At 42.7% G+C, this 20,404-nt stretch overlaps 1 protein-coding gene across 4 annotated transcripts in view; it reads right to left on the bottom strand.

Moving 5' to 3' along the window:
- The window catches only part of LOC122798078 (corticotropin-releasing factor receptor 2), a 1,424,487-nt gene that overhangs the window by 652,946 nt on the left and 751,137 nt on the right, over positions 1-20,404 (bottom strand). The gene's annotated exons all lie outside the window — the stretch shown is intronic.

Below are 20,404 nucleotides of genomic sequence, written 5' to 3' on the forward strand. Positions count from 1 at the left end.
TGCTACTGTGGTCAGGAAGTCCTTCTGTGTGGCACATTGCATTACCAAGGGTTTTGCATGCAGGAAGGCAGAGGTAATGATCTCTGTCAACTGTTCCCTCATAAGACCACTCACACGTATTCTGGGCCACTTGCCATGTACTTCAGTAGACACCTGCAACAGCTGGAGAGGCCACAGAAGCAACTCACAAAGAGGTTCCTAGACATTAAACACACATACTACACAGACAGACTCAGAAGACTCCAGCTATTCTCTGTGTCATATCACCTAGTTAGAGGCTATTTGTGCTTGACTTACAAAGCCATGTCTGACACAGCTGTTTTAGACATACTACATATAAAGACACCCCAATCTCTCCACACCACACACTGCAGAGACTTCTACCTCATTACCACACTCACCACAACATTCTGGTGGCACAGGTCCCTCACGAAGAGAAGGCACATGCTCTGGAATACACTTCCCAAACATGTCATGCAGAGCAGCTAGCTGACCCTGTTTCAGAGAAATCTTGTTGAGTGAATGGGTAATAGTTCACCCCCAGGATCACTGCAGTGGCTCTACTTGATACAGGCACTGGGAAGTAATATTGGGTGCCACAATGGCAGGGCCCTTCTATGGGCTAAGCTTGTAAAGGCTCCTTGGCCATTAGCCTACTACACACTTATGAACCTATAAGGGGAATTACATTAGCAGGACTGATAAAGTAGGGCAGTGGGTGTTAAAGTTATCAAATTACTTTGTCCTACAAACAGACACACTTTGACACACACTTACACACACACACACACACACACACACACACACACACACACACACACACACACATACACGCATCCACACACACATACTTGCCAGAGGTGAGAGTAGAACCCCTACCTAACTAGTTATTTGTACCATAGTGTTACACAGTTATCACACACACAACAGAGCTTATGGGGCTGAAGGGTGTCAAAAGGGACTTATAAGGTGAGTGATATCTGCAGGACTGCTATAGTGGGAAAGGGGAAGTATACTGTGTTTGAATGGACACAAAAGCTTTAACTTGTAAACACACACACAGACACACACACACACACACACACACACACACACACACACACACACACACACACACACACACACACACACACACACACAGTTTAACATTTGCCAGGACTGACATTAGAACTCTTATCTAACTAGCTGTTTGTACTATAGTGTTACACAGTTATCACACACATGACAGAGCTTATAGGGCTGAGGCCTGATGAAAGGTACTTCTATGGTGACAGACATTTTCAGGATTGCTAATGTAGGGCAATGGGAAGTTCACTGGGTGCGGAAGGCCTGTTCATTCCTAGATCCTACTGACATTTCTCTAAGTGTATGAGCATACCCAGTGTGACCTTCTATAGTACACGTGGGACTATATTCCAGGAATTGTTGTACTCCAGTCTGGTTTGCTTTGTACTACAGCCATACCTCTCAAACTGTTGGTGCAGGATATCTGGAGACAGCCTATCAAAATGGGGAGTCAATGGGCCATATGGTGAATGTGACTATATCTCTCAGTAATGTATGGGTTGCTATGGTTACAGGGCTTGTTTTAGCAGACATCTGACATATATGCTGTTTGACACTGTCATGTTTTGTTTTAGTATCTCATGACATACCTCCTCAGATCATTATAGTGATTTCCCAGAGGAATACAGGGTGGATGATGCACACATCAAAATTATGGGCCAAATGATGTGCATTCTTGCATAATCCAGCCTGTTGAGAGGTGTGCTTACAAGCAATTGACTGCTGGAGCTGTGGAAACAGTCCAGCCACTTGATGATATGTTACAATGGTGGAATCTGTGCATTTCTGTTCTGGCCTGGTCTGATTTCCAGTCCACAGTTGGGTAATATAAGTCAGACAGGATCAGGGTGATAGGCAGACTCCAGATAGATTTGTAGGTGATAAGATATAGGGGGGGTGTCCTAGGTCAGATATGTTTGCCTATAGCTACCAGTGCTTTGCATAGGGGTCTGCTCAAATGTTGACTGCACTTGGAGGGTCTTGTGTGTGTCAGACTGCTTGACCAGACTGGAGGTGTGTGTTTGTCTGACATATATGTATGGCCCATCTCATTTTGATTGGCTGGACACATTTTGGGGTCAGGATGTTGCATAGAATGAGTGATCAGGGAAGGCTGTGTTACTCTCCATGGCTATGGGTCAGGGGTCTGTGGGTGCAGACATGTCACCATCTTCCAGGGTTAGTACTGCCTGCAATGAGTGCATTTACATGTTTAGACTCCTAGCCCTGCCTGTCGACTGTACAGAGTATCACAGAATGTCCACATTCATGACTCATATATCTTGTTGGGTACACAAACGAGTGTGGTTTTCGAAGAAAAGTGCTTTGTAAGTCACTCAGGTTTGAAGTCAGATATTACTGACATTTGACATTGCAGTTACTGACTTCGTACCCATCAGATATTCCATGCTACTGCAATCATTCCTTCAACTTTATTACATTATTAGAGTAGTATTTCAAAGGTGTCCCTCTCTTTGGACCTTTTTCATCCCATTATTCATGGCTTTGGCCAGGTTTCTGGCTCTCTGACACTGGCAGCTTTTCTCCTAGCAGTTAGCAGCATGGCCTTTCTTTGCCTTTTTTAGACTGTGTTATGTTGCTGTTATGGACCCCATGACACTCCCTGACAGGGCACTGTGGGTGAGGTATGGGTATTTGCCACAGACCTGTAGGCCAGATGTGACAGATGTATGCTATTTGTAGCAAGGCAGTGCATTCTGATATGTTCCCACGCTGCCAGCAGTGGACAACCCTGGGATGGCACCAGTAAGTTGACTGTGGGTGTTACTGATAATTGCTTTCTGTTTGACTTGAGCCATCACTCTAATTGACAGCTTGGTGCTGCTTAAGGCTAGGGACATGTTACTATGGGACTATGGGGGGGTGGCACATCTGTACACAATACACATTTGAAAAGACTGTACTGATATTTGCTTAACATTTTGGTCCCATTTAGCTAGTGATGAGCTCTATCATTCAGACTACAGGCATAACAGTAATGACCACAAGTTAGATTGTTCTGTCATAGACATTTGTAGTTTCAGACTTGTCACCTTTCAAAGCCGTACTGCCACTGCTTGACCTTCTGTGATATCACTGTGTAAAAGTCTGTGGGTGAGGATTTCATGGATGTTGCCATATGGGGGCCTTTGCCAGGCAGTTCTGTATGGTTTTCTACAGCTGATATGCTAGGTGAGGCTGACGTTGGGTATGGGACCCCCACATTGACATCCATCCATGTGACCTAGGATTCCCCAGTTATTTGGCTCACTAAATATACTGCAGTGGTATATATCAACTAGGGTGGTACTGCATGGTGTGGGTAGGCCAGCACTGGGAATACACTTCCTGCTCTCCCACAGAAATGTCCATTGTCTGCTGCTATCACAGTAAGCCATCCCATTCCCTTGCATGCTTGAATAAATACCATAGATATGCTATCAGAACATTCCACTCCATTCATTAATTTTGTTAAAGAGACTGACTTACTTTGTGCCTGAGGCTATTGTGAGGATAGTGCTTGAGGGCTGACTATGTCAGATGCACACAGTACACTGCCTATACATGATAGGGTATAGGTGGTGTGTTGTTTGGCATCCATTTTACTATGTGTGTGAGGCAGAGAGACAGAGATCAGTCCCTTGGGTCCTACAGTGTCAGTGCATGTGCTATTCATTGCCTCTTTGCCAAGGACAGGGCATACTGGGCATGCCTCCATCTGCCTAAAGAATTTTCATGAAAGGGGTTATAGTGAGGGCCTGATAGAAGGGTAGTGAAGAAAGGTAGAGCACATAGAAGGGATAAATATAAACCCTGGATCAACATGTCTAGGTTGAATGAGAGAAAAGACACATCTGCTGGGTGTACACAAACAAGACAGAAATTTATGTTAACTTATGGAAGTAATGTAAAGGGCGTTTGTGACATAATCAATCAAAATTGGAATATTATAACCAGTGATGATTGTTTAAGGGACATCGTAGGTAGTTACCCACAATTTGGTTATAGGAGGAGCAGAAATCTAAAGGACATGTTATGCAGAGAGAGGGTAGTCAATACTACAAAAGCTCTGCCAATAACAAACCTGTGGTCACTGTAAGGCTTGTGACCATATCAATAGAGATGTTGTCTTTATCCATCCTGTAAGTGGTAGGAGATTCCAGTTAAAAGGGAGAGCCACATGTAGGACAACAGATGTAGTATATTTGGCAAACTGTAACTCCTGTTCGGGTTATTATGTGGGTAAAACCAACAACATGCTTAAAGTCAGAGTTTTACAGCATATGTAATCAATCAGAAATTCAGATGAACATAATGCCTTATACAGACACATACAGAACCACCCTACACATCAATTCAGTTTTAGGGTTATACAAAATGTTGTTTTGAATAATAGGGGTGGAGATATTAAGCAAACAACCGAATGGGTGGAATCCAAATGGATTCTTGAGTTAGTTGCACACAGGTTTCCAGGATTAAATGAAGCAGTGCCCCTTAAGCCAGCCCTTAAGAAAAGGCGGGCTTTTTATTGAAACCTGGTTGGTTGATGAGTATTTTAAATATGTCTGTACTTGTTTGTTTTTTAGTCTGAAGAAGGGTTTTGCCGAAAAACGCCCGAAAGCTGTTTTGTGTTGTCAATAAATTCCAGGTTTTATATCAGCAGTTTCCAGCAATGTTTTTTCTTTTCTTTGTGGATATACTTTGTGACTGTTGCTGGGATTAAGCATAGCACGAGCTTTTTCTTTCTATTTGCCTACAGGGGCAGGCTCAGGATGTTCCTCCTCCGAGTCCCTCTGTGCCTGTGGAGACCTTAGCAATGGTGGGGTCTGTGTGGCCCTTCCCCATTTTTTTCTAGCTGCAGCTGTTTCTGCAGGATCATATTGTATAGCATGGCACATATTGTGAACATGTGTGCACATGTGGCTGGAAAGTACTGCAAGGGTCCATCGCATATGTCAAGGCAGTGGAACCGTGACTTGAGCATACCAAACACATGCTCTACAATGATCCTAGTTTGTGCATGTGCCTCATTATGGCGTTCTTGTGTGGGTGTGTGTGCATTTCTGATGGGTGTCATCATCCACGGCTCCAGTGGGTAGCCAGAATCCCCCACCAGATGGCCATATGGGATGTCTCCACTGGCAAATGCCCGGTGAAGCTGTGACGAATGCCAGATGTGGGAGGTGTGATAGCTTCCAGGCTGCCAGCACACACATTCATGGTAATGCCCTGGGCATCACACACAACCTGGCAGTTGGAGTGGAAACCCTTGCGGTTTAGGTAGACACTTCCCTAGTCACCAGGTGGTGCTTTGATGTGGATGTGCATGCAGTTTATGTCACCCAGTACCTCTGGGTATTCTGCTACATGGTGGAAGAGGTGCATATTGCTGGTTCTCTCCTCATGGGTGCTGGGGAAGTAAATGTGCTTAGTGGCATGCAGTTGCATAGCATCCAGGAACTGATGGAATATCCTGGACGCAGATGCCTGTGAGACACCCAATGTATCCCCAGTTGGTCTTTGGAAAGTACCTGTAGCTAGTATTCTTAAGGCTACACATACCTTGGAATCCACTGGGATTGGTTCCCCTCTGTTGGTTCTGCGTCTGAGGAGAGGCCAGCAGAGCTCAACAAGTTGCTGAAGTATGTCCCTGTCCACCCTGTAGTGCTCTACTATCTCCAGATCATGTAGCCCCTGGTAGGTTACCCCAGGTCGGAACACTCTTCTCCTCCTCCTTGGGCTGAGTTGGTTGCCAGCATTATCCTCCTCACCACCCTCAGTCTCTTGCACACACTGATAGATCAAAGCAACAGCAGCCCTGGACATGTTTTGTTAGTTTTGTCAGTTTAAAATTCTCCCAAAAGTGTATACCAGTGGTGTTGAGTTTGTGGGAAAAACCAGACTGAAAGGTGTTTGCATAGTTTATAGTAGTGTGTTGGGCTGCTGCCTGTGTAATTGGCTGATTCTGATACATTCCATCTGCCCAGCTATGCTTATTCTCCTTGATTGCCTTCCTTCTACAGTTTTCTCTTCCCATTTCCTCCTGTTTAAGCCCTGATGTGCGCCACGCATTCCTGATGCTCAAATATACACAGTTCTGCTATCCTCTGTGTGTTTTTTCTTTTTTTTTTTTGTTTTAGGCCCAGTGCGTGTCGCGCACACTCGTTTAGCTAAAGTAAACACTTTTAAGCAGAACTGGCCCTCCCTGGAAGCGAACACGCTCTGCATTTCATGGAATGGGAAAATACAGCCTTAGACACACCCCCTTCCTTAACTGTGCTTAGCTAAAGGCAAACACGGGCCACTGAGCTCCAACGTGCTTATAGCAAGCATGACACACCCCATTTTCATGTTAGCTGCTCCTCCTGGCTACACCATTAGGTTAAGTCTGACACTTAGAAGAAATCTGCGATTCAGTATAAATCCCCTCATTTTCATACACCACTGCCTTACTCCTGAGTTACTTCACTTACACTGAGCCTTTCCCCTTAGCAGCCACTATTCCCTGGTATTGTTTTCATTCTGCAAGCCATTGACTATAATGGCAAAATGCAGATTTCTCTCAAAACTGATTTTCCCCCCTTTTGTATTTATTTTTGGCATGATCCCATTTGCACGTAGCTGCCCTATGCTTAAATGGCCAAGATCGGCCAAAAAGGAAAACTTTTATTTTAAAAACTTTAAACAATTTTTCATGTCAATGGCCATATATTTGGCCATCGGCATGCCTAATAAATGGAATACATGGTTTATTTGAGGCTGTCATGCCTTCATTTTCTTATTTGCAGATATGTATTCAGCTAGTGACTGAATACATTTCTGCAGGTTACACTATTCCTGCACAAACACCTGCCTGCTTGCTGAATTGCTAATTCACCTCATTTGCATGGTTTTCACCAGCAAATGAGGTAATTAGCATAAGGCAGTGGTGTTCATGCAGGAATAGTGTAGGAGTGCTCATGCATGCCCCAAAAGCCCTATACTGAATCACTTGGTGGACATATTGCATGCAGCAGCTCCTGCACTATTCCTGCATGTTGTGCAGGTCTTAATGAATCCTGGGGCCCATGTTAACAACTTCATGTCCACAAACTATCTTTCTGTTAAAACCTCCTTTTTTCCTTTCGGATTATCAGTTTTATCTACTGGAATCTCAGTTTCTATGTCCTTAGTATCACTTTTTCCTTCTTCAGAATGCCTCTCAGAAATCCCCCTCCAGTTACTAGGCAGACTGTTGTTTCCTGAGAGAACCCCATATTCTCAGGTCTATATTATAAGATCGAAGTTCAAAAACTTTGAATGTTATAATATAGAACCCAGTAGAGTGAACACTTGAAATAGCGAAACTGCAGAGCACTGAATACTTTCCTAGGGAAAGTATTCAATGGGCCATTTCTGCAGCTTCGCTATTTCCTCAACTGAAGGTTATGGACCGGGTTAAGGTAAGTGTGCGAATGAAGGTGAGTGTGCGACTGGGTGTGGGTTAGGTGAATTAGGGTTACGGCGTGGGTCAGGTAAATGGGCAACTGTGTGGACATGAGGGTTAGGGTGGAGTAGGTGAGTTAGGGTTAAGGTTAGGGAGAGGGTAAGGTGAGTGTGCAATAGTTAGGGACCTTAGGGTTAGGGTTGGGTTAAGGTAAGTGGGTAGCTAGTGTTGTATGTCTGGTTTAGTGTAGGTTTTCGTGAAGTGTATGTGTGTGGTTTACTTATTTTGGTGTGCTTGAGTTGTGTGTATGTTTGTTGGAACAGAGAATTTTTTCCCTGGGAAAAAAAATTGCTATTCTGAATGTTTGGTTTTCTGGTGTTTCGATTGAATGGGGTCGATATTATAACATTCAATGTTTTTAGACTTCAATGTTATAATATAGACCCATATTCTCTGTATCCAAAGCAGGCAAATTAATATATTCTCCAACCTACTTTCTGATTAAATTTTTACAACTTTTTTCACATTATAATCATATTTAATATAATTCATAGCAGAATGTTTAAGCTGTCTTAGTATGTGTGCCTATGTTAGTATGTGTGCCTATGACTGAATGCGAAGGTTCTTGCAAAGTCTGAACTAATTTGAACTTGATTCAGTACTGGAAAGCAACACATCTTTTTCCTTCTGGAATTTAGAATGATAGCTGAGTTTCTTCTATCTTTTATCATTTTTGGATGCTTGTGAAAACTGGTATGAGCTGTGTATTTATTTCTTTTAGTGACTGCAGATAACAGAAAGGAGGATTCATCCATTCCTGTACGAGATGTGCAGGTTGTAATGGGGGTGCACATACTGTAGGTTAAAATGTTAAGGAATAGGGGGCCTAACATTAATCTTTAAAGCACAGAAATGCTGAGAGGCTCAACATTCAAAAATGATTAATCTTAGCAAACAGATTTTATAATATCAGACAGAGAACCACCTTGATTTCTATAAGGCTAACACTGAGACATAAGCACAGATTACTATGGGATGAGAAAATGCATCAAAAGACTCAGAAAGCTACAGGGAAACTATTTTGTCATCATTTTTTTTTCACAGAAGTTATCAATTCATATTAGAAGTGCTGTCTTTCTGTTCCTACAAGAGTGAAAAACATGATTTGTAGGAGAGATGAGCTTTTAATTATCCATATATGCAGTATTTTACTTATAACTGCAATTTGCTATTATTTTGAAAGAGCTGTAAACCAAGTGATAGACCTGTCACTGGAAAACTTGATAGATGAACTTAATTATCTTACTGGACAATGAGCCAAGTGTTTCAGCTTACAGGGACATAGTTATCCTTGGTGTATATGCTGATCAATCTAAATATTTGGTAGGCAATTCCATATGCAGTGAGGTTAACGCATCTTTTTCACAGGTTACTGATTTTTAATAAGGACATTTTGAGTATGATAAGACATTTACAAACTATGGAAGTAGGAAATTTGGTTAAATTGAAGAAAGGAGATGACACACTCTATGATAGCTGCCAGCCTAGCTAGATAGGATTTTGTAGATAATTCTGTCATTTGTTAATATTAATGTAAACTACATGCTTGTTCTCTTAAATGTAAGAAAATTATGGTAAATGTTGAACTTCAAAAATGTAATCACATTGCGCTCTGCTGGAGGAAAGCTGATAAGTCAAGCACTGTATAATTGTTTGATCTCAAAACCCGGAGCCGAGATGTCTGAATGAAGGAATTCTTCCTATTGTTTTGAGACCAGAGTTAATGGCTCGAATTTATATGTATAATGTCTTTTATTTCTTTGGCTTCCTGACCAGCTGCAAGATGAAAAGGGCTATTACACTCTGAGTTTCTGTTAGCCTGGAAAACAGATTAATGATGTAATCTGAAATAAGTCAGTGATACTGTGTTATCAATTTAAGGACAGAGAAAGAGAGAGAGAATCAGAGCATTTGTGCATCTGTTTTCAGAACTAACATCACCAACACTGCCTTGCTCTATATGTAAGTTTATTTTAGAAATGTGTTTGCCTTAAATATAGATGGGACATAGAAAGTCTAGTCTATCTGTTTTCTGTATTGATGTCAGAACTTTTCTACTGTATTATTTTAAGTATTTCTCTGTGATCTCTGAACTCTTGACTAGCACTGTGTAGTAAGAAGTATTGTCTTGTGTTCTTATTATTTATTATTAAATATTTTTAAACCTTTCAACTGTGGCTGTTTTATGTAGAGTTAATTTAAGCTCTAGAGTACATTGCATGTATATAGTCATACTGTCCAAGCCACATCAAATAAGCCTTGCTGTTCATCACACTTACCATTTGGATAATAATATTGCACAGTAATAATTGGATACCCTTTGATAAGGGCCTTATTAGTAACTGATATTAGTGGTTGGTTGCAAGTGGTACTACTGTATAGTCTGGGCAGAAGGGGCATAGCTGGACAACCTGTGCCAGCCTTTCCCAGGAGTGTCTGTGTGTTTGTATATAACTCATATCTCAAATTGTGTGTGTGTGTCAGCTACTTGGGCAGGGGAGTGGTGGGAGAATGGCATAATGGTCAAGGTTTTTACCTTACAGACACAAGGTGCAGGGTTTGATTCTCACATGGGGTAACTGGCTAGGCTTGAAATGGCCCACAAGGGTAGTTAGCCTAGTACTAATCTATGAACTTATGAACGTATGACATGAAGCACTGGTTGTACAGAGAGGGAGCTGGAAGTTATAGCTTGACCACTAGGCTGAGATCTGGACCCTATAGCTGTGCCAGAGGGGAGTCTTACTGGGGATCCCGAGAGAAAGGGAGAAACCAGCCCCAGACTGACTGTGATCTCTGTGTGCTGTTAAGGGAAATTGTACATTACTGTGTGCATATTTCTTATCCTTCCCAATGTGGACACCCCTCACTGGTGTTAGTGGGGAGGACTGAGGCTCCTTGACTGCTGGGCCAGTGCACGGGCATCACATATTAATTGGTGGCAGTGGTGGGATATCCACATCACATATTAATTAGTTGGCAATTGACTTGCAGTGGTGTGGCTAGTGAATTCCTGTAGCTTGTGTACAGTGATCACTGAAGGTGTTTTTGTACTCTAAATCAGCCACACAGTGAATATTCAGAGTTCAGATCACAATTGTTTTACTTCTTTTGTGAGCTCAGTTTGTCAGGGAGAGCCAGCAGGCAGAGGAGTATAGAAAGCTGACAAGGAGCCATTTGTGTCAAGCTAAAGGACTGGTGCAGGGAAACCTGACTAATGCAGACATGACTGCAGCTTTGGTCACAGCTGCATCAGAAAACACCAAGAGGATGATCAGACTGGCTGTGAAGATGTACAACACTCAGGGAATGGACAGCTCAACATTTGTGCAGAGGACTTAAAAATCCATCTGGAGCTAAAGAGACTTGAGTTGGATGCTAGGCATTTGTAAATGGAAGCTGTGGAAAAGAAGCAGCAGAGGCAGCATGAAAAGGAGATGCTGACTCTTCTCCAGAGTCATGGAGGTAATGGGGAAGGGAATAACTAGACCACAGAAGTACAAAAGGTCAGTAAATTTCTTCCGCAGTTTACAGAAGGGGATAATTTTGATGGTTTCATTCATATGTTTGAGAGGGTATGTAAACAGTATGATGTTGACCAAAGGCTCTGGGTATGGTTCCTGACCCCTTTACTCCATGGTAAAGCTGTAACTATTCTGTTCAAAATGTCTGACATTGACTGTTTTGATTATACTGTTAAGAATTGCTTGTTAGAATTTTTTAAGCTAACACCTGAAACTTATAGGAAAACATTTTGTGAGCATAGATGCAAGGCAGAGGAAAGTGTGTGTGAATATGTTGCTGAACTGAGCACTTATTTTCATAGGTGGGTGAATGGATGTCAGGTCACCAGTTTTTAATAGCTGGCAGACCTTTTGGTGATGGAACAAAGCCTTAGCACTTTGCCTGAGGACATGAGGATCTGGTTAGCTGATAGACAATGTGCTACTTCAGAGGAGTTGGGGAAGAAAGGACACCTATACCTAGCAAGCAGGGCATCCCTGCACAGGAAAGGGATCCCAAGTACTGCTCATGGATCTAATAGAACCCATGGTGGGCAGCCCAGACTGCACCAACAGAATCTGCCATTAGCAGGGGAAGCTACTAGCCCAGGTATACATCCAGGACCTAGGTTAAATGATTTGAATGCTAACAGTGGGGCCATGTGGTATACAGATATCCACAGAGGCAAGGTTGGGAACAAAATGTGAGGGAGCCAGTAAGTGGGAAAGACAAAATGCCAATAGTAGGTTGTATTGAGACAACAGGCATACCAAACTGCCATCCTGCAGATGTCGTGATATGGAAAGATTTTGATGAGGCAGTACTGTGTATTAATGCAGTTACACATAGTCAGGCTTCGAGACAAGCATGTGGGTCTGATAACCTGGGGGAGACCCAATCAGACAGTATACTTGCAGCTAGGACTGGTGAAGTGGTTACTTCAGGGAGGAAGCTACACTGTAGCAGTGAGACTGAAGGTGAGTCAACTGCTTGTGGGTATTGATGTTCCCTTGGACAGAGTGACTGCAAAGGTAGAGGTGAGTAGTAGTACCCAGGCTGACAGTGAGGCACCACTGTCAAAGGATGCCAGACATCCTGTGATAGGGCAGCTGGGAAGGGTTACAAAGAGAGAGTTGAGACAGGCTCAGCTCTCAGACCCTACATTGCAAGGCCTGAAGCAGGTAGCTAGTGAGGCACCTGATTCTCAAGGAAAGGGGTAATCTGTATACTGGGATAAAGGGTTACTGTATAGAGAGTGGACCCCTGAGGGAGGGCTAGAAGGTGAGAGGATACAGCAGTTGGTAGTGCCTATAGCCTACTGTCAGGTGCTTCTAGCCATAGCCCATGATATTCCCTTTGCAGGTCATATGGACATAAAACGTGCAGAGAGATGTATTATGCAGAACTTCTATTGGCCTGGAATTTCCAGAGATGTAACAGGGTACTGCAGGACCTGTGAGCAGTGCCAAAAGGTAGGCAAGACAGGAGACAAGGTGAGAAATACTTTGATTCCATAGCCTGTGATTGAAAAGCCATTTCAGAGGGTAGCTATGGATATTATGGAGCCTCTGAGTACCCCAAGTTCCACAGGGAAAAAAGTATATCCTACTGGTAGTAGATTATGCTACAATATATGCTGAGGCAGTGGCTTTGTTCTCTATTGAGGTAGAAAAGGTAGCAAATGCTTTGTTAGAGATGTTCAGCAGGGTATGTTTCCCAAAAAAATACTGACTGACAGAGGTGCTAATTTCATGTCAGACCTGCTGGCTTGTCTACAGAAGTACTGTGGGGTGAAGCACCTGAATACCACCCCCTACCATCCCCAGACTAATGGTCTTGTTGAGAGGTAAAACTCTACACTCAAGTCCATGCTACAGGCATTTGGAGAAAAAGTCTAACAGGGAGTGGGACATATATTTGCCCCATCTGTTGTTTGCTTACAATGAGGTTCCCCAGGAATCCACATGTTTTTCACCCTTTGAGTTGTGGTATGGGCATAGGGTGAGGGAACCTCTAGATTTAATTAGTGATGAGTGCAAAGGTGAGTGTGAATCTCACAAGGATTCTGTTGTGGCATATGTCCTAAACCTCATGAAAAGGCTCAGGGAACTCATGGGCTTGGCACAGGAGAACCTGGCAGAAGCCCAACAACAGAAAAAGGTATGGTATGACAGAAATTCTCAAGCTAGAAAGTATGCTGTAGGGCATCAGGTAATGGTTCTAATTCCTGTCAGACAACAAGCTGCAAGCAACTTAGGAGGGACCCTACAATGTGGCAAGAAAGGTAAGTGGTGTTAACTACATGGTAGAACTGCTAGGCAGGAGGCAAGGACACAAATTGTACCATGTTAACAGGATAAAATCTTACCATGACAGGGGGACCTTGTGCTGAGTATCTGCAGTGGTTTGCAGGAGGAGTCTGAGTGAGATCTGGTGACTGATCTCCTCTGTGAGGCTTGGACTGACACCTCAGTGGAAGAGGTAGCAATGTCCCAGCAGCTATCTCGTACACAGGTTCAAGAAATCCGAGCACTGTTACAGGAGTTTGGGGACATGATCACTGGGAAACCAGGGTGCACCCACTTGGTGCAGCACCAGGTGGATGCATGACCCCAAAGGCCTATTAGGCAGGCCCCTTATAGGGTGCCTGAGAGAGTCAAACAGACTTTGAAAAAGGAGATACAAGAGATGTTGGAACTAGGGGTAATTCAAGAGTCCAACAGTCCATGGGCTTCCCCAGTGGTGCTGGTGCCAAAGAAGGATGGCAGCACCAGGTTCTGTGAGGACTACAGGAAATTAAACAGTCGCACAGAGTCAGATGCTTACCCCATACCTAGGACAGATGAGTCCCTAAAGAAGCTGGGTGGGGCTAAGTATCTTACAACCATTGATCTAACGAAGGGTCACTGGCAGGTGCCCTTGACTCTTAATGCTAGAGAGAAGTCAGCCTTTGTGACTCCTTTTGGCTTGTATGAGTTCACAAAGATGCCCTTTGGGATAAAAAATGCCCCAGTGACTTTCCAGAGGCTGGTAGATCATATCCTAGCAGGAGCAGGAGGGTTTTCCCTTGCTTACCTAGATGATATTGCCATCTACAACCATTCTTGGCAAGAGCACCTTCAACATGTCAGGGAGGTGCTGGGCAGACTACAGAGGGCAGGGTTGACCATTAAGCCGAGCAAATGTCAGGTGGGTATGGCAGAGCTCTCCTACCTGGGACATAGAGTAGGGAGTGGTAAGATCAGGCCAGAACCTGCCAAAGTGGAAGCCATTCAGGCATGGCTTGCACCTATTACCAAAAAGCAGGTGAGGGCATTATTAGGGACAGCAGGGTACTAAAGAAAGTTCATCACCAGTTATAGTACCATAGATGCTCCCCTCACAGATCTGAGAAGGAAGAACAGGCCAGATAAGGTAGTGTGGACCCCAGCATGTAAGCAGGCATTCCAGAAGCTTAAAGACACTTTGGGAGGACCTTGTGTTAGCTAGTCCAGATTACAGTAAAAAATGGGTTGTGCAGGTGGATGCTTTGAACCATGGGGTGGGGGCCGTACTTAGCCAGATTTCTTCAGAGGGTGAAGAGCACCCAGTGGTTTATCTCAGTCATATGCTGCAACCCAGGGAGGAATTCTATGCAGCTGCAGAAAAGGAATGTCAAGCCATAGTGTGGGCACTGCAGAAACTTCAGCCTTATCTGTATGGAAGAAAATTCACTGTAATTACAGACCACAATCCCCTAACATATTTACACAGAGCCAGTCAGCAAAATCCCAAGTTGCTATGATGGAGCCTAAGGCTGCAAGCATATGATATGTCAGTGCAGCACTACAGTGGGATTAGCAATGCCAACACAGATGGGCTTTCAAAACAGGGGATGGGGTAAGGTATACTCAGAAAGACCTATCCCTCTCAAGCAACATTTCTCAAAGGTCACTTGAAAAACTAGCTTGAGTTCTCTGGGGGAAAATATGTGAAGACTGCCAGCCTAGCTAGATAGGATTTTGTAGATAATTCTGTCATTTGTAAATATTAATGTAAGCCACATGCTTGTTCTCTTAAATGTAAGAAAATTATGGTAAATTAATTTCAAAAATATAACCACACTGCACTCTGTTGGGGGAAAGCTGATAAGTCACGCATTGTATAATTGTTTGATCTCAAAACTCAGAGCTGAGATGTCTGAATGAAGGAATTCTTTCTATTATTTTGAGATCAGGGTTAATGGCTAGAATTTACATGTATAATGTCTTTTATTGCTCTGGCTTCCTGACCAGTTGCAAGATCAAAAGGGCTGTTACACCCTGAGTTTCTGTTAGCCTGGGAAACAGAGAATAATGATGTAATCTGAAATGAGTCAGTAGTACTGTGTTATCAAATTAAGGACAGAGAGAGAGAGAGATTCAGAGCATTTTTACAATTGTTTTCAGAACTGACATCACCAGCACTGCCTTGCTCTATATGTAAGTTTATCTTAGAACTGTGTTTGCTCTTAGATATATATATAGGACAAAGGAAGTCTAGTCTAGCTGTTTTCTGTATTGATTTCAGAACTTTTCTACTCTATTATTTTAAGCATTTCTCTGTGATCTCTGAACTCTTGACTAGCACTGTGTAGTTAGAAGTATTGTCTTGTGTTCTTATTATTTATTATTAAATATTTTAAACCTTTCAACTGCGGCTGTTTTATGTAGAGATAATTTGAGCTCTAGAGTACATTCCATGTATATAGTGATACTGCCCAAGCCACCCCAAATAAGCATTGTTGTTCATCACACTTACCATTTGGATAATAATATTGCACAGTAATAATTGGATACCCTTTGATAAGGGCCTTATTAGTAGCTGATATTAGTGGTTGGTGGCAAGTGGTACTACCGTATAGTCTGGGCAGAAGGGGCATAGCTGGAGAACCTGTGCCAGCCTTCCTCAGGAATGTCTGTGTGTTTGTAGATAACTCATATCTCAAAGTATGTGTGTATCAGTTACTTGGCAAGGGACAAGATGCACTGGTTGGACAGAGAGGGTGCTGGAGGTTTTAGCTTGACCACTAGGCTGAGATCCTGACCCTATAGTTGTCCCTGTTGGTAGTCTTATTGGTGATCTGGAGGGAAAGGGAGAAACCACCCCTATAGTTGTCCCTGTCGGGAGTCTTACTGGTGATCTGGAGGGAAAGGGAGAAACCACCCCCAGACTGACTGTGATCTCTGTGTGCTGTTAAGAAATTGTACTTTACTGTGTGTGTATTTGTTATCCTTCCCAATGTGGACGCCCTTCACTGGTGTTAGTGGTGAGGATTGAGGCTCCTTGATTGCTGGGCCAGTGCACAGATGTCAAACACTCATTGCAAACATGTTTTGGTAGGGGAAATGATGCTGTTAAACAAAAATAAATTTGTGTGTAATAGGTGGAACAAACATGCTTGGCAAAGCACAGGGTGTGACTTCTTGCCTATATTTTTTCCCATACATTTCTCGGGTTATTCAACTATAAGTTGTTACTTAATATAGTATGATTGATTATTAGAAATTACTTTTGTTTATTTCTTAACTGTGAATACCTTAGAAAATACTGCAATTTTTTTTCTGGGTTGTTATTATTTGTTTTGGGTCAGTTTTCCTAGCATGCATTAGAAAGTTTATTTTTGTTGACAGACAAGATACTACTTCAGCACTGGACCTTGTTTAACTTTGATGAGACTAAGGCTTTAAGTACACCAAGAAAAGTTTCATTAAAGGATTCATAAGCACGATATAACTTTATCTGATAACGTGCAGACCATATTGACCATTTTCAGTTGTGCAATGAAGGTTTAACATGACATTCTTCTGACTTCATACTCAGATAAAATGTTGAGACTTTTTTAACATTGAAAGACTCAACGTGGCAAGCACAGCATGCTAATCATTACTATAATCTGCCAACTTGAAAGGTTCTGCAGAATGACAGAAGTGCATCCAGGCATGCTGTCTCATGTCAATTCCTGAACACATGGCTCTCAAAGCTCCTTCTAAGGCATAAGAAATCAGCTTCATACAGGCTTTCAACAAGGACTGTAGGGTGGCCAGCTGTGAAGAAATGGTATCTTGTCCTCTGCAGACATGGACTCCAAGAGAGCATTAGAAAACTCCTTGATCAAGTCCCTCTGAAATTTCATAGTGTGTGTGAAACAGTTCAATGATATAACAGGAAAGGTTGCTGGTGCATAAAGATGCTTCTCAAACTGGTCCAAAGCCATGTACTCACTGTTCAGGGAATGGACAGAAGAACTCTGCTCAGCAAGTTCTTTCTTGGTGGCTACTACTACCACCATAATCTCTACTGGGGGACCCTTGCTCCAATGCTTTTGATCCTTTGGTGCAATAAGGTACTTATCCAGCCTCTTAGGGATAGGCTCTGTGATATCTGGATCACTCCAAGCCTGGCAGGAGATGAGGTCCAGCATTTCGTCTGCCAGAGGGGCTACCCAGGTACATAGGTGATTTGGCTAAACACCTTTCTGCCTCAAAAGTTTGAGTAATTCACTGAAGGAGACATCTTCAAGGAGTCATCTGGTAGACCTTTCCCCTTCATTAAGGATGGTGTTTTCTTTTAAGGATTCCTGTGTGGAATCTAAGTGCTTCCTTTTGCACGTACACTTCCAAGGAGGCTACCTGGTGGGATTCATCATAAAGGACTCAGAAGTCTGAGCAGAGTCCTGATTAAGGACTGTCTCTGGGCTAGAATGGGCTGGCTGCCCTAATGGGACAGGATGAAGAGACTCAGGTACCATATCAGACAGTTGTGCAGGGTGTGGATCAAAGTGGGGCAAGTATGCCTTGTCTATGCAGGTGGAAAATGTTCTATCCATTACCTCAAAGGCAGAAGCCATGCAACAAGCAATAGATACCCTGGTAGGAGCCTAAAACACCAGCAAAGATGTCATCACCATAAACCTGCCTTAAAGAAGACATTGAAGCCAAGCTGTCCAATGCCAAGGGCCTGAGATTAATTGATGGCTCTGAGAGCTTTGGGGTGAAATCTAAACCCCCAGAACTGGTGCTGGCAATATGGCTCTGAGATTCTTCTGGTTTCAACAGTATCAGTGCCAACCAGATCTGAGATGTAGTCAGAGCTGATAAAGGTCAGGCTTTCAGATCCGACATAGACAATCTAGGAATTTTTGAGTCTGATGGCTCTGAATCTGTAGGTCAGATCAGAGTAGGAGTCTATAGTCAGGGTTGGACTGGTGGTACACATTGAATGGGTGACACAGCCAGTAAAACTCTCAAATGAATCTGGGCCTGGAGAAACTTCATCATCCTGTCCACATTTGCTTCAGTTAGGCTCCTAGATGATCTGAGGGATGAAGAAGTTGAGGGTGGCCTGCAAGCCCTTTGAGGGGTCTTCTGTAAGAAAGGAGAATGTATCCTAGAAGGTATCAGCTCTGGAGTGAAACTAGAGAAGTTGTGAAGTGGTGATTTAGATATGACCTGCGTCCAATCAAAGGAACCAGACAAATCTGAGGGCCTTTTTGGGGTGGAGCCAAACCCAAAACAGGAAGGAAAATGATCAGGGGTTCACTTCCTAGACTCCTTGGGTTCAGCTGATGAATCCCTCTTAGACTTTTCAGAAGGTTTTTTAAAAGGGGGGAGGTGCTGCAGATGAAGAAGATGTCAAAGATAGTAATCCTTTCAGCACCAGCTTGTTATGGCACTCAGCCAGTACCCAATGAATAAAACCTGGGCAGATATCACGTCACCTCCTGATAGGCCAGTCCAAAACAATACATACACTGCTAGTAGGCATCTGAATTTGGGATCTTATGCCCACAGGTGGTTACATTTTTTTAAACCAGTAGGCTTGTCAGTCATACTGAAAAAAACAAAATGCTCAAAAAGAAAGAAGAAAGAAGAACACCAGCAATGGCATTCAAAGGGAGAAGGCAGAATACAAACAATGGTAACGAAGATGTATCCTTGACAGGTCGCACCACATATAAAAGGAGAAACAAGCACGGCATGAGGCCTGTAAGGGAGAGAGAAAAGAAAAATGACACTCTTTTTTTCCATAACGATATATATTAGACAGAAACAAACAGAGGAGGTAGAAAAAATAGGATAGCTCAATAAGCTATTAAATACCATAGAAAGCACTTATCTTAAACAACTAATGCCAGAGCTATGATAGACCACTTCCATACACTGAAGCAGCAAACAAAATCAGGGAAATCAAGATAACAAGGGGGATTATGGGTAAGGAGAGGAGTTTGCCTACAGAGCCAAAGTCTTTAGAAGTGGCTGAAATCAGATCCGAGGTCAGACCCAAGACCCACTGGTTGAAAAGTGGACAATAAAGACAACATCAGATCTGAATCTTTTGGCATTCCATTCCATGTTATATGAGTCTAAGCAATTCAGCTGTGCAGACAGTGCCGAATAGTCACCCCTGAAAAGAGGTTCTCATACTTAATGATCCATCCAGGTTAGCAAATGAATAATGTCGACAAAGAGTCTTTCTGTGAGCAAAACAAATACAACAGTGACAGTGCTGAAGGTGCATCCAGATGAGCAATATAGTCATAAGTCATGTCAATGAACAATGGGATTAGTAGAGCCAATGAAACATTTCAAGCTATTTTTTAACTCAGGGTATTATGATTACTCTTTGCCACGTTTAAATCTTTTCATGTTACAACTCAACATTTTTCCATGTTATACATAAGATTAATGAACTACAGAGTACAGCAGTAACACTGCCTAACTGACACAGTGCAGCCATGATACTGCTACTTGCTTATGTAATAAAATCTACAAACGGTACTCTGCACAGATGAGTACTAAACAGCGTAAGCCACAGTTCAGATCTTAGACACACAAAGAAAGCCAATACTACTTACATTATTGCACTGATTTGTCTGATCATCAATGATAAATGTGGGACATCAGATCTACTGTATAAAACCATTAGCTGTTCTCCATTTAGTGGAGATTGTGCTTCCTAACTTTTCTTCAACTAACAGCAGTCTTGACTGTGATACCTTTGTACAAACTATAGCAAAACATGTGTTGTTCTTAGTAATTCAGATTAGTTCTTGCACAGTTAACAGCAATTTCTCCTAAGGTACAAGGTAGTTCTTAGTGATCAGAAAATTGCTGATTAATTTTATAATGGGCTTTGTGTGAAGCCATTACGCCTCTCTCTCACCACCAGCACCTGCCAGACAGACATGAAATCAAGACCTTGGTTACCTAATCTTCCAATATCTAGCTGCCATTCGGGCATCTTTTGTTTCAAACTGTATCTCTGCCAACTCTTAATTTTGTTATTTCTAACTTATCTGGGCTGTAGCTGAAAATGGTCGGCTATAGT

Source organism: Protopterus annectens, chromosome 3.part1 (genome assembly GCF_019279795.1).
Source record: "Protopterus annectens isolate FY-2018-M chromosome 3.part1, PAN1.0, whole genome shotgun sequence".
NCBI classification, from domain to species: Eukaryota; Metazoa; Chordata; order Ceratodontiformes; family Protopteridae; genus Protopterus; species Protopterus annectens.